Genomic DNA, 13,288 nt, shown 5'->3' on the forward strand with positions numbered 1-13,288 from the left:
TCAGGAACTTGAGGTTGCGCGACAGGCCCTGGGACACCTCCAACAGCAGCTGCGGTGTCATGTCGGCCAGTGGCGTGGCTCGAAGCAGTGCGCAGCCTTGTGTCACTCGGTAGCCATCCACCAAACCTGGTTGTGCAGGCTGCGCGCCTGGCGTGGCCACTGCAGCCAGGTAAGCGGCATGCGCGGAGCACTCGGTCAGTGACACCACTAGGTCACCCAGCTCCTACAGACTGTCCCCGGCCTCTCCGAAGCGACCCATGTTGAGCTGGCTCTGCACGTCGTGCGTGAGGATGGAGAGACCTTTGGTGCGCGTGATGACGATGTCCCGGCACTTATGTTCAGCTTTTTGAGGTGGCACAAAACTGGCTTCCAGAATGGTTACACCATTTTACAATTCCACCAAAAACCAATAATGTATAAGAGTTCCTTTACCACCACATCCTCTACAACATTTATTACTTGTTGCCCTGTTAAACTTTACCACTGTTACTGAAGTGAGTTGCTACCTCATTGTGGTTTTGATTTGCATCTCTTTTATTGCCAGTAATTTTGAGCATTTGCTCATTTGAGAGACAAGGATTTTGAAGTTTCATCTGACATACTTTGGGTATGTTTCCAAGAGAGACCAATCCTTGAAGAAGGATATTGTGCTTGGAAGGAGGGACAGCACAGGAGAGGAAAACTCTGGATGAAATGTATCTGCACAGTAACTGGGTAAGAGGGGTAGCTGTGCCAGTAATAGATTGGTTCAGGGTTAGATTCAGAGCTATTGTACATAGGTTCACTCATAGGTGACTCAATGGCACATAATAACATTATTGAACTACCCTTTGAAAATGTCTGTTGGGTTATCTTATTTCATTTCTTCCCTTCAATCTGACTTATCTACATTGTAGAGAACGTTGTATAATCTCTTCTCACCTCTACTTTCTTCCTTACCTGTCTTTGTAATAACCTTTTATTTTTTCAAGAATGATGTCCTCGATAGCATTTTACAGCTTGTCTTCTATTGTTAGTGTCCAAAATATTGAACCTGTTCTTTTTATTTATTCTGATTTACTCATAAAATTTGAATATAATGTTTTTCACACTGGATCTTTCCCATTTCTTTCACTTTCCCACACATCAAATTGTGTGACACTATGATTAACCCCCCACCCACCCACCTGCCCATCCTCACCCCTCTGGAACCTGTTCTTGAGATGGCTTATAATTTCAAGTTGGACAAACCCAAGGGTGCTAAAGTTCAAAGTAAGAGGCTATGCTGCAATTCCATGTACACATGATTGGAAGCTTTGTCTACAAAAGAAGGATGGACAATCTCCTCCACTGTGATTTACAGCCTCTGAAAACCCACTGGAGGATTGGCTATGAGATGGTTTCAACGCTACAGCATACAACAACAGCACTCCCTTAGGACAGATATTTTCCCTAGTGTGACTTGCCTTTTGATTTCTTGGCTGTTGGTACTAAGAATAAGATGTGAATAAGATAAAATTGTAACAATGAATAAATCATTGATCAGACAAAATTTATGCTGTGGTCTCCTGCTTCATTTCTGTCTCTAAGACCATATTTTCCCAACCATAAGTCTTTCTTCCATGTTTCTTATTTATGCATTCCAATCATCCAGTCACCAAATGCATCTTGATTGCAGGCAAAAGTTGGTAGAAATCCTCAGTTCTTTAATATTTGCCACTAGTGGCCTAGTGGCAAGAATTTGTGCTGCAATCCCAAAGGCACGCAGTTCAAATACACCAGTTGCTGCTCAGAAGAAGGATGGACAATCTCCTTCCATGTGATAACTGCCTCTGAAAACCCACTGGAGGGTCAGCTATTAGTTGGTTCCAACCTTGACAGTAAACAACAACAGCATATATTTGATAAGACTTGTATTAACAGAGTATCCTTCTAAGTGTGGGTCTGAATAGTACTCTTATCACTCACAACATTATACCTCAGCATAAATCTTAAAATATTCTTTTTGCTAGGAAATGCCACACCATTCCATTTAAAATTATAATTCCAAGTACAGCATTGTTGTTTTTGTGTTGTTGTTATGTATTACTGACTCATCAATGACTCATAGCAACTTTATAAATGAATTTTTTAACTCTACCCTATCTGACACCATCTTCATGACCTCTACCATGCTGAAGTTCATTGTTTGAACTTCATTGTCAATCTATCTCATTGAGATTCCTCCTTTCTTTCTACGATCAACTCTCTTTCCCAGCATGATGTCTTCTTCCAAGAATTGGCCTCCCCTGATAATATACCTTCAGTATGTGAGATGAAATCTCACCATACTTGTCTCTATGGGACATCCTCACTAGACTTCTTCCAAGACATACTTGGTTATTCTTTCTGAAGTCCATGATATATTCAGTACTCCTGATCAACACCACTTTCACATGTATTAATGGATTAATGGTTGGGTTTTTTTTTCAGTCTTCCTTACTCATTATCCAACTTTAAGATGCACAGGAGGCAACTGGAAAAACTGTGGCTTGCATCAGGTGCACCTTAGTCTTTATAGGTCTAATTGGCAATAGCAGCCAGAAGATCAAGAAATGTGTTTCACTGGGAAAGTCTATGGTCAGAGAACTTTCCAAATTATTGAGAGGTAATGATTTCAGTTTGAGGATAATGGAGTGCATGAATCAGGCCTTGGTCTTTTCAATCACTCATTTATACATGTGTTGTTGTTGTTGTTGTTGTTGTTATGTACCGTCAAGTCGCTTATGACTAATAGTGACCCTATGTACAACAACCCTACACTCTGCTCTGTCCTGTGCCAATTGCATTGTCTCCAACACACCCATGCCGATTGCCCCAGTCACTGAATCAATCCACCTCATAGAGGGCCCTCCCCTCCTGCACTGTCCCTCCACCCTACCAAGCATGATGGCCCTCTCCAAGGACCAGACTCTCCTTACAACATGTCCAGAGTATATTAGATGAAGCCTAAGAATTCTTGCCTCCAAGGAGCCGCCTGGTTTAACCCTCTCCAGGATGAATCTGTTTGCTTTCTTAGCAGTCCATGGTACACTCAATACTCTTCTCCAGAACCACAGCTCAAAGTCATCAATTCTCCTTCTACACTTTGTAGTCATTGTACAACTCTTTGATGTATAACAAGTGATTTCAAAGACCATGGCCTGTATCAGATGCACCTTAGCCTCCAGAGAGACACCATCACTCTTCAGAACTTTGGAAAGGTCCCTAAGAGCAGACTTTATCACAACACATCTTTTAATGTCCTGGCTGCTAGTGCCAAGAGTGTTTACTGTGGATGCAAGCAAACTAAAGCTGTGAACAATCTCAGTCTCTTCACCATCAATCCTGATGCTGCCAATTGGTCCAGTGGTGAGAATCTTTATCTTCTTCGCATTGAGCCTCAATCCATGTTGAAGGTTGCAGTCCTTGACCCTCTGCAGGAAGTGCTTCAGGTCCTCCTCAGTTTCAGCAAACAAGGTTGTGTCATCTGCATAATGCAGATTGTTGATAGATCTTCCACCAATCCTGACCCCACATTTCTCTTCATAGAGCCCAGATAATCTGTTCTGCATACAGGTTGAAAATGTATCGAGACAGGAAACAACCCTGGTATATGCCCTTCCCAATGTTGAACTATGCAGTATTTCCTTGCTCTGTTCTGAAGACTGCCTTTCGGTCCAACGATAGCTTTTGCATTAGCATGATCAAGTGTTCTGGGATTCCCATTCTTCTCAGAGTCAGCCTCAGTTTGTTGTGATCCACACAGTCAAATGCCTTTGCATAGTCAATGAAACACAGATATACATTCCTCTGGTATTCCCTGCTTTCAGCTAAGATCCATCTAACATTAGATACAATATCTGATACATCTGAGAGTTGGGTAATAATTAAGGATGACAGAATAATTGATTTCTTTGAACTGTGGTATTTTGAGAAGAGCACCGAGGATTCCATGGACTGCCAAAAGAACAAACAGATATGTGTTGGACAAGATGCAGCCAGAGTGTTGCTTGGAGGCAAAGATGATGAAGCTTCATCTCATATACTGTGGACATGTTGCTTTGAGGGACTTTTTGCTTGAGAAGGTGGAGGGATAGCATGTTAACCAGGTGGGTTGACATGGTGATTATTGCAATAGTCTTGAGTACGTTGCAGAGTGTGAGGATAGCACAGAATAGGGCAGATTGGTTGTTTGTAGAGTTGCTATGAGTTGTATTTGAACTGACTGTACATAATAACAAGTTGTTGTTGTTATTGTTAAGTGCCATTGAGTTGCAGACGACTCATAGAGATCCTATGAATGAAAGACCTGACTACTTGTATAACTTTCATTGTCATATGATTTACTGATTCAAAATAGGCAATACAAGAACATCTGAACTCACTAACGCCTAGGCCATAGACTTTCTCTTGAGTCTATGTCAGGAAATTTGAACAACAGCTGTGAAAGAGACTCATATTTGTTCCCATTCCCAAGAAAGGTGATTCAATAGAACATAGAAATTATAGAACAATATTATTAATATTACATGCAAGTAAAATACTTCTGAGGATCATTCACAAATGGCTAGAACAGTGCATAGACAACTGTCAGAAATGTGAGCTAAATTTAGACAAGGCTATGGCACCAGGTATTTAATCGCTGATATCAGATGAATCCTGGCTGAAAGCAAAGACTATCAGAAGAATGTCCATTTCTGCTTTATTGACTGTACAAAGGAATTTGACTGTGTGGATAACAACAAATTATGGTTAACATTGAGAAAAATAGGAATCCTGGAATATTTACTTGTACTCATGCCAAACCTATTCCTATACCAAGAGGCTATTATGCAAAAGTGTCAGGATTGTATCCCCTCTCCATAACTATTCAACCAAAAGAAAACAAAAATATTCATTATTGAACCAATAGGTCACATTATGAAAAACTGGAAATTTTTAAGCTGACAAGGATATAATTTCACTTTTACCCACAATCAATGCCCAGGGGGAACAAAAGTCTATAAATCAAATTGTATATTTATCGAACCAATCTGCTGCAAAAGATTTCCTTAAAGTTTTAAAAAGCAAACATGTCACCTTGAGGGCTCAAATACCCCTAATTTAAATCATGGTGTTTTCAATTATTTCATTTCCATGCAAAAGCAGAACAATAAAGAAAAAAGACTGAAGAAGAATGGAGACATTTAAATTGTGGTGTCAGCAAATAGTAGTGAATATATCATAAACTGTTAAAGAATGGATAAATCTGTCTTGCAAGAAGTATACCCAGAACACTTCTTAGACACAAGCAAAGAGGAAAACCTTCCTAGTAATTTCCACAACAGGCTCAGATGTATATGTTTTTGTGAGGATGGTACAAGACTTGGTAGCCTTACATTGTGTTGTGCATGGAGTCACGATGAGTCAGAAGCAATTTAATAGCATTTAATAAACAGCAACACTAAACTTATCTATAATCTATGTACACCAAAAGTTAAATATTTTGTTCACCAAATGCAAATACCAGCTCAGCTCATTTGTTTCTCTTTAAAGGTTACATTTTCATTTTCATGTCAAATGGCTTCACTTTCATAGGACTTTCCATAACCGAGATGTCCATAAATGAGATTGCATGAACTATAAGTAAATCCGTGAGTTTGAATGCTTGAATTATGAGCTAGTCAAAAACAACTTTTAATATCTATACAAAATCTTTTAGGCCATGTGCATTTTCACGTGACTTAAGTTCAAAGCTCTCATCAGTCTGTCACTTTAACATGAGAAAGGTTAAAAATATCATGTTATTAATGTTTAATATGTTAACATTCACTGTTAAAATATTACTGTTACTGGAGCTACTAAAATGAATCGTGTGACTGATGGTGCTAATGATTGATATTGTCTCCTGAAAATATGTTCCTGGCATTATATGAACTATATAAAAACTTGATTTTTGAAAAGGGAGCAGAGCAGATAGATCAGTGTTACAAAAAAAATGCCTTTCAATCAATGTTGTCAACTACACTAAACTGTGAGTGTTTACATCTTTGGTTGTTAGTGGCCTTGAGTCAGTTCTGACCCACAAGGACATTGTGGGATTGTGGGCAATAGACTGAAGCACTATGCGATCCTATGCCACCGTCCTAGCAATGGCTATTCTTGAACTCATCAGAGCAACAATGTGTCAATCCACCTCACTGAGTAACTTCCCCTCTTTCACTCACTCTCCACTTTACTAAGCAGAATGTCCTTCTGCAGGGACTGGTCACTCCTGATAATATGTCCAAATTACTTAAGACCAAGTCTCCCCAACTTCTCCTATAAGAAGCATTCTCACCATGTGAAGTGTACTATGGGTATTTCAGTGTGCAGTACTGAACTGACCAGTGTTTCAATACTAGCAGCATCTCCAAAGTTGGACAAACTTCAAAAGCATTCCTATACAAAAACACATTAGAAAGAAGGACACCCAGATGGTGTAGAGGGTTGAGTGTTAGACTGCTAACCAAAAGGTCAGCAACTTAAACCCACCACCCAGCTAGTTAGTTCATTGGTGAAAGATGAGGCTGTCTGCTTCAGTAAAGCTTCTGAGCCTTGGCACCCAACAAGGCAGGTGCTGTGAGTCAAATCCAACCAGATGGCAGTGAGATGTGTAAGAGAGGTCTAAAATCCAGTTCTATAAAAGCAGCCACTAAAACCCCTATAGAACACAGTTGTACTCTGACATTATTGGTGTTGCTATGGCAGAATTGACTCAGGGGAATGTGGTTCTGTTAAATAACTAAATATGTCAAAAAGTAATATCACACTAGATTTCAAAGCCAGTATAATACAAATGTAGATTATAACATAAATTAGTATCTTCATGACCTTGTGATGTTGTTCCTGTTATGTACCCTCAAGTTGGCTCTGACAGACAGTAGTGTAAGAATGAAACCTTGTCCCATGCTTGTCCTCTTCCCACTATCTTCATTACTCCTAAGTACATTGGTGTATCCTGGGTCAATCCATCTTGAAGGTCTCTTTCTCTTGTATGACTCTCCGCTTTTCCAAGTACCAAGTCTTTGTCTAGGGAATGGTCCTTCTTTATGGCATGCCCAAAGAATGTAAGACAAAGTCTCACCGTTTCTGCTTCTCAGGAGAACTTCACTTCTTCCAAGTCTTATTTTTTTTACTGTCCATTATACAGTTAATGTTCTTCACAAAAGCAACTATCTAAAGACGTCAATTTTTCTTTCATCTTCCTTATTAATTGTCCAAATTTTGTGTGCCTATGGAGCAAATCAGTGCTGCACTGGTAGCCTAGCGGCAAGAATCTGTGCTGCAATCTCAAGTTGCAATACTTAAGGATGCTTTGGGCAGAATAGTAAATGATCCAGGAAGGATTAAAAGAAGATGGAAAGTGTATACGGAGTCATTGTACCAAAAGGAATTAGTGGACACAGTAGAATTTCATGAAACAATGTATGAGCAAGAGCTTGTGGTGATAAAGGAAGAAGTTCAAGCTGCTCTGAAAGAATTGGCAAAAATCAAGGCCCCAGGAATTGATGGCATAGCAACTGACTATTTTAACAAACAGATGCTGCACTGGATGTGCTCACAAAGTTGTGCCAGGAAATCTAGAGGACAACACCTGGCCAGTTGACAGGAAGAGATCTATATTTGTTCCCATTTCAAAGAAAGGTGATCTGGCAGAGTGTGGAAATTATCAAACAATATCATTGATATCACATGCAAGCAAGATTCTGCTGAAGATTGCCCAAAAACAACTGGAACAGCACATCAACAGAGATCTTCCTGAAGTGTAGGCTGGAATTACATGAGGTCATGGCGTTAGGGATATTATTACTAATGTCAGATGGATCTTGGCTGAAAGCAGAGCATATCAGAAGAATATCTATATGTGTTTCATTAACTATGCAAAGGCGTTTGACTGTGTGGATCACAACAAACTGGGAACCCCAGAACACTTGATTGTGCTTATGCAAAACCTATACTTGGACCAGGAGGCAGTCATCAGAATAGAACACTCCATGGTTCAAAATTAGGAAGTAGGTGTGTCAAAGATGTGCTCTGTCTCCATATCTTTTCAATCTGTATGTGCAACAAATTATCTGGGATGTTGGGCTCTATGAGGAGATGTGTGACATCAGGATTAGGGGAAGATTCACGAAAAAATCTGTGTTATGCATACAACCCTGCTTGCTGAAACTGAGGAAGACCTGAAGTGCTTACTGTAGAAGGTCAAGGACTGCAGCTTTCTATATGGATTGAAGCTCAATGTCAAAAAAACAAAGGTTCTTGCCACTGGGCTGATTGGCAGCATCATGATATATGGTGAAGAGATTGATATTGTTGACAGCTTCAGTTTTCTTGGCTCTACAGTCAACACTCTTGGTACCAGCAGCTATGAAATTAAAAGACAAATTGCATTGGGAAAGTCTGCTGTCAGAACCTCTCCAAAGTACTGAAGAGCAACAATGTCCATGTGGAGACTAAGGTGCTCCTGATACAGGCCATGGTCTTTGCAATTACTTTCTATGCCTCAGAGAGCTAGACAATGACTACAGATGATAGAATGAGAGCTGATGCCTTTGAGCTGTAGTGTTGAAGAAGAGTATTGAATATACAATGAACTGCTATGAGAACAAACAAGTTTTTCCTGGAGAGCGTGAAGCCACCCTGCTCCTTGGAGGCAAGGATTCTGAAGCTTTGTCTGACATATTTTGGACATGTGGCATGGCAAGATCAGTCCTTGGAGAGAGACATCATGTTTGGGACGATGGAGGGACAGTACAGGAGAGGAAGACTGTCGATGAGATGGATTGATTAAGTCACTGTGGTAATGGGGACAGGCGTGTTGAAGACAATAAGGTTGGCACAGGACAGAGCAGGGTTTAGGGCTGTTGTACATAAAGTCGCTATGAGTTGCAGGCGACTCGATGGCACATAAAACAGCAGCAACAACAACAACACACTCCAGTAGGCAACTCACCCTGGCTGTGGTCTCTCCTCTTGGATCTTGTGGCAAAGTTTTCTGGATGTGGGTGGGAGGCAGGCAACTGCTTCTACATCCCACACTTAAGTTCTCGGGTTGTTGTTTTTTATTTCAGCCTCTTGTTTAGAGTCAACAGGACCTGATGGAGGGCCTTTGTATTTAAAAGTTGGTTGGGCCCTTGGGCCTAGTGTTATTATATCTCACATTCTTCTAAGTGGTACAGCACTGGTCTGTCAATTTACTATCTTGAGTTAATCTGGGGTTGCTGTGATGCTAAACACTCTGCCACTGGTGTGTCAAATGCCATAATGGTTACCCATGGTGGACAGTGTTTGGTGAAGTTTCCAGATTAAGACAGTTGGGAAGTAGGAGTGGCATCCACTTCCTAAGCAACATGCCTCTGGAAACTCGACGAACTTAGAGAAACCATGATATTTATAGAACAGGGTTCGAGTCTTTTGTTCATAGCATCACTATGATTCGTGCTTGACTCCACGGCAATCAACAACAACAACAAGGTAAATCCCAGTTTATACTCCAAAGAAGATTCTAGAGTTACTAGTTCTATTGATTTTGGATATTTTATGAACTTTTCTACTTCGGTGATGAACTTCCCTCTTTTACCTCAGTAGTACCAGAGTATTGCATCTGTTAACAAAAAGTAACCATAGAAAATAAATACATAAAACTGACTGCATATTGACTGTGAAATAAACAAAAGTTCTCATTTACTGGAATTTCATTGACTTATTTGATCACTAAATATTTGTTAAACATTTGCAATGCATTCAGTTCACCACCCATATGTCAGTTTATCATAATCCAGAGGCTTGTGTGGTTTTGTGATGCTGAAAGCTAAGCCACTGGTATTTCAAATTACAGCCGAGTCATTCATCAGGGATGGCTTTCAATGAAACCTTAGATGACAAAGATGGAGCCAGTGATGCAATGAAGAAAAAAAAAAGTCAGAGAAAGCCTTAAAAATAGTTATGGAATGTAACTGAATGCAATGCTTTAAGATAAGTCCTTCAGGGTAAAGCAGTTTAAATTTGGCTGTAAATCCTGCCTTCTCAAACTAGAACCAAGCATCATGACTTACAAAAGCATTCCAGACTTATTTGTTCCTGTGGTAAGACTCAAAATGCAGTAAAACAGATAGAAAACACCCATTAGTAATCAGAACATAGATAGAACAAATGAAACAAGAATCTAGGGAAATTGGGAGCTGTCAAAAGTGAAATGAAACACTTGAAGATCGATATCCTAAGTACTTGGGAGCTAAAATGGACTAACTTTGGCCATTTTGAGCCAGGTAATCACATGGTCCAGTAGCCTAGGAATGACAAATTGAAGAGGAATGACATCACATTCATCATGAAAAAAGAACATTTAAAGATCTATCCTGAAGTATAATGCTGTCAGAGATAGAATAATATCCAGACACCTACATGGAAAACTAATTAATAGGACTATTATTCAAACTTATGCACCAACCACTGAAGCGAAAAATGAAGATTTCTACAAAACTTTTACAGTTTGAAATTGATCCAACAGGTAATCAAAAAGCATTCATTATTATTAGTGGTTGAAATAAGAAAGTTGGCAACGAAGAAGGAGTAATAGTTAGAAAGTATGGCAACAGTGAGAAAAAGAATGCCAAAGCTCGCATGATAGAATTGGGCAATAGTAATGACTTATCTCTGGAGGCGTAGTGGCAAGAAACTGCACTCCAATCCTGAAGGCATGTGATTTGAAGCCACCAGCTGCTCCATAGGAGAAGAGTGGGCAATCTCCTCCTGTGCAATTAACTCCTTCTGAAAACCTGCCGGACAGTCAGCTATGGATCAGTTTCAACTCTATGGTACACAGTAAGAACAACAAAAAATCACTTTGATACTGTAAATATTTTTCTCACTAGCATAAATGACTATATGTATGCCCATAACCAAGTGGAATACATAGGAATCAAATCAACAAAAATCAATGGAAAGGAATAATGGAAAACTCACTATTGTCAGTCAGAACAAAATCAGAGATTAATTATAGTATAGTGATGGCTGTTGTTCGGTGCCATCACTTGGGTATGACTCACGGCATATCTATGAACAAAAAAATCTGAACGCTATTCTTTCCTGCACCATCCTCACACTTCCTGACACACAAGAGCCCACTGCAGCAGTCACCATGTCAATCTACCTGGTTGAGGGTCTTTCTCTGCTTTACCAACTCTCCACCCTTCAGCATCATGTCTTTCTTCAAGGAATAGCCACTGCTAGCAACATGCCCAAAGTATGTGAGACAAAGTCTCATCAGTCTTCTCTCCAAAGCACACGCTGACTTTACCCTCTCCAAGACATAGCTGCTTTTTCTTTTGGCCGTCCATGAAATATTCAGCTCTTTTCTCCAATTCCTCAATTAACAGCTCTAAGGTGTCAATTCTTTTACTGTCACCCTTACTCATTGTCTGGCTTTCAGATGCACAGCAATTACTTGGAAAGACCATGGCCTGAATCAGACACACCTTAGTTTTCAATCTGACATCATTATTCCTCAATAATTTGGAGAGGTCCCTAGCTGCGGTTTTGCCAGTGCAATTTTCCCAATGGAGAGTCTTGGATTTGCTCACTAGTCTATGGTAGGAAATATGGAGGACAGACGTCTGAAAAAGGAAGTGGAAGAAGTCCATATTTGTTCCCATTCCCAACAAAGGTGATCTAATTGAATGTGGAAACTATTGAACAATAAATATCATTAATATCACATGCAAGAAAAATACTGCCAAAGATCATTCAAAAATACCAAAAATTCAAGCAGGCTTTAGATTAGGCAGTGCCGCCAAGGATATCATTGCTGATATCAGATGGATCCTGGTTGAATGTAAATAATACCAGAAGAATGTCTCCTTGTACTTTTTTGATTATGCAAAGATATTTGACTGTGTCAATAAAAACAAGTTGGGCCTGACATTGAGAATGAGAGTTCATGTAGAACTTATACTTGGACCAGTAAGCTGTTCTGTGAACAGAGAAGGAGAACACTTCATGGTTTTAAATTGAGAAGGGAGTGGGTCAGGATAATGTTCTCTCTTCATATCTATTTAATCTGTATGCTGAGCAAAGTATTCAAAAAGTTGGACTCTGTGAAAAGGAGTGTGGCATCAAGATTGGAGGGAGATTCATCAATAACCTGCATTATGCAAATTGTATAATCTTGCTTGCTGAAAGCAAGGAGGACTTGAAGTACTTGTTGCAGAAGATCAAGGAATGCAGCCTACAGGATCATTTGCATCTTGATGTCAAGAAAACAAAGATTCATACCACTGGACCAATAGGCAACATCATGGTGGAAGCTTCAATAGCTTCATCTTGCCTGGATCCACAATTAATTCCCTTGGTCTCAGCAGTCAAGAAGTAAGGAGACACTGGTACTGGAAAATTATAGTGATATAAACCATTAATTATTCATATGCAACTTCAAAAACAGTCATTGAGAGACAAAGTGTGGTTCTGATTGTATTCCATCAGAATTTAGAGACCGTCACAGCAACATTTTTGCCACTTAGAACATAAATATCCAAAGATGAGAAGATTTCTGGATCAAGAACATCTTTGAAATTGAGGACATATTCTTTAAAAAAAGAGGGGGAAGTAAAACAAAGAAAGAAAAATAAAAAATAAATGTCAGAAAATACACTGCAATTGGCTTTTTAGAGGAACTAAAGCAAGCATTTTTTTATGTAAGAAGCATCAAAAGACAATCAAGAGCAGACAGTACTTGTAACAAAATAAATTAATGTTAAAAAATTTCAGGAGCTAGCATGAAATTATGGTAATGTGGGAAAAAATCTAGGATGCACTAAAAGTATCACTGAGGAGGAAAAACAAATCCTTCAAGAATTGATAAAGCATTAATTGAGATGATTAAACAAATACATCCAACTTTCAAAGCAATCATTTGTCTATACCAAGAATTTTGGAAGAAAGCTACCCAACCAACCAACTGGAAAGTACCTCAGTAAATATCCATTTCAAAGAAAGATGATCCAATGAGAGGCAGAAATTATCAAATAATATCATTAATATTGCACAGAAGCAAATTTTTTCTCGAGATAATTTAAAAATAGCTGTAGCCATAGATCTAAATGGAGTTGCCAGAAATTCGGACTCTATTCAGAAAAGAACATGGACTGAAGGATATCACTGGTGATGTAAAATGGATTTGGGCTTAAAAGGGATATCAGAAAGATGTTTATCAGAGATTTACTGATAAATATTGAGAATAACAGAGAAAAACAATGAGAATAACAGA

Source organism: Elephantulus edwardii, unplaced genomic scaffold (assembly GCF_000299155.1).
Source record: "Elephantulus edwardii isolate Elephantulus edwardi_28Jun2011 unplaced genomic scaffold, EleEdw1.0 scaffold00191, whole genome shotgun sequence".
Classification (NCBI taxonomy): domain Eukaryota; kingdom Metazoa; phylum Chordata; class Mammalia; order Macroscelidea; family Macroscelididae; genus Elephantulus; species Elephantulus edwardii.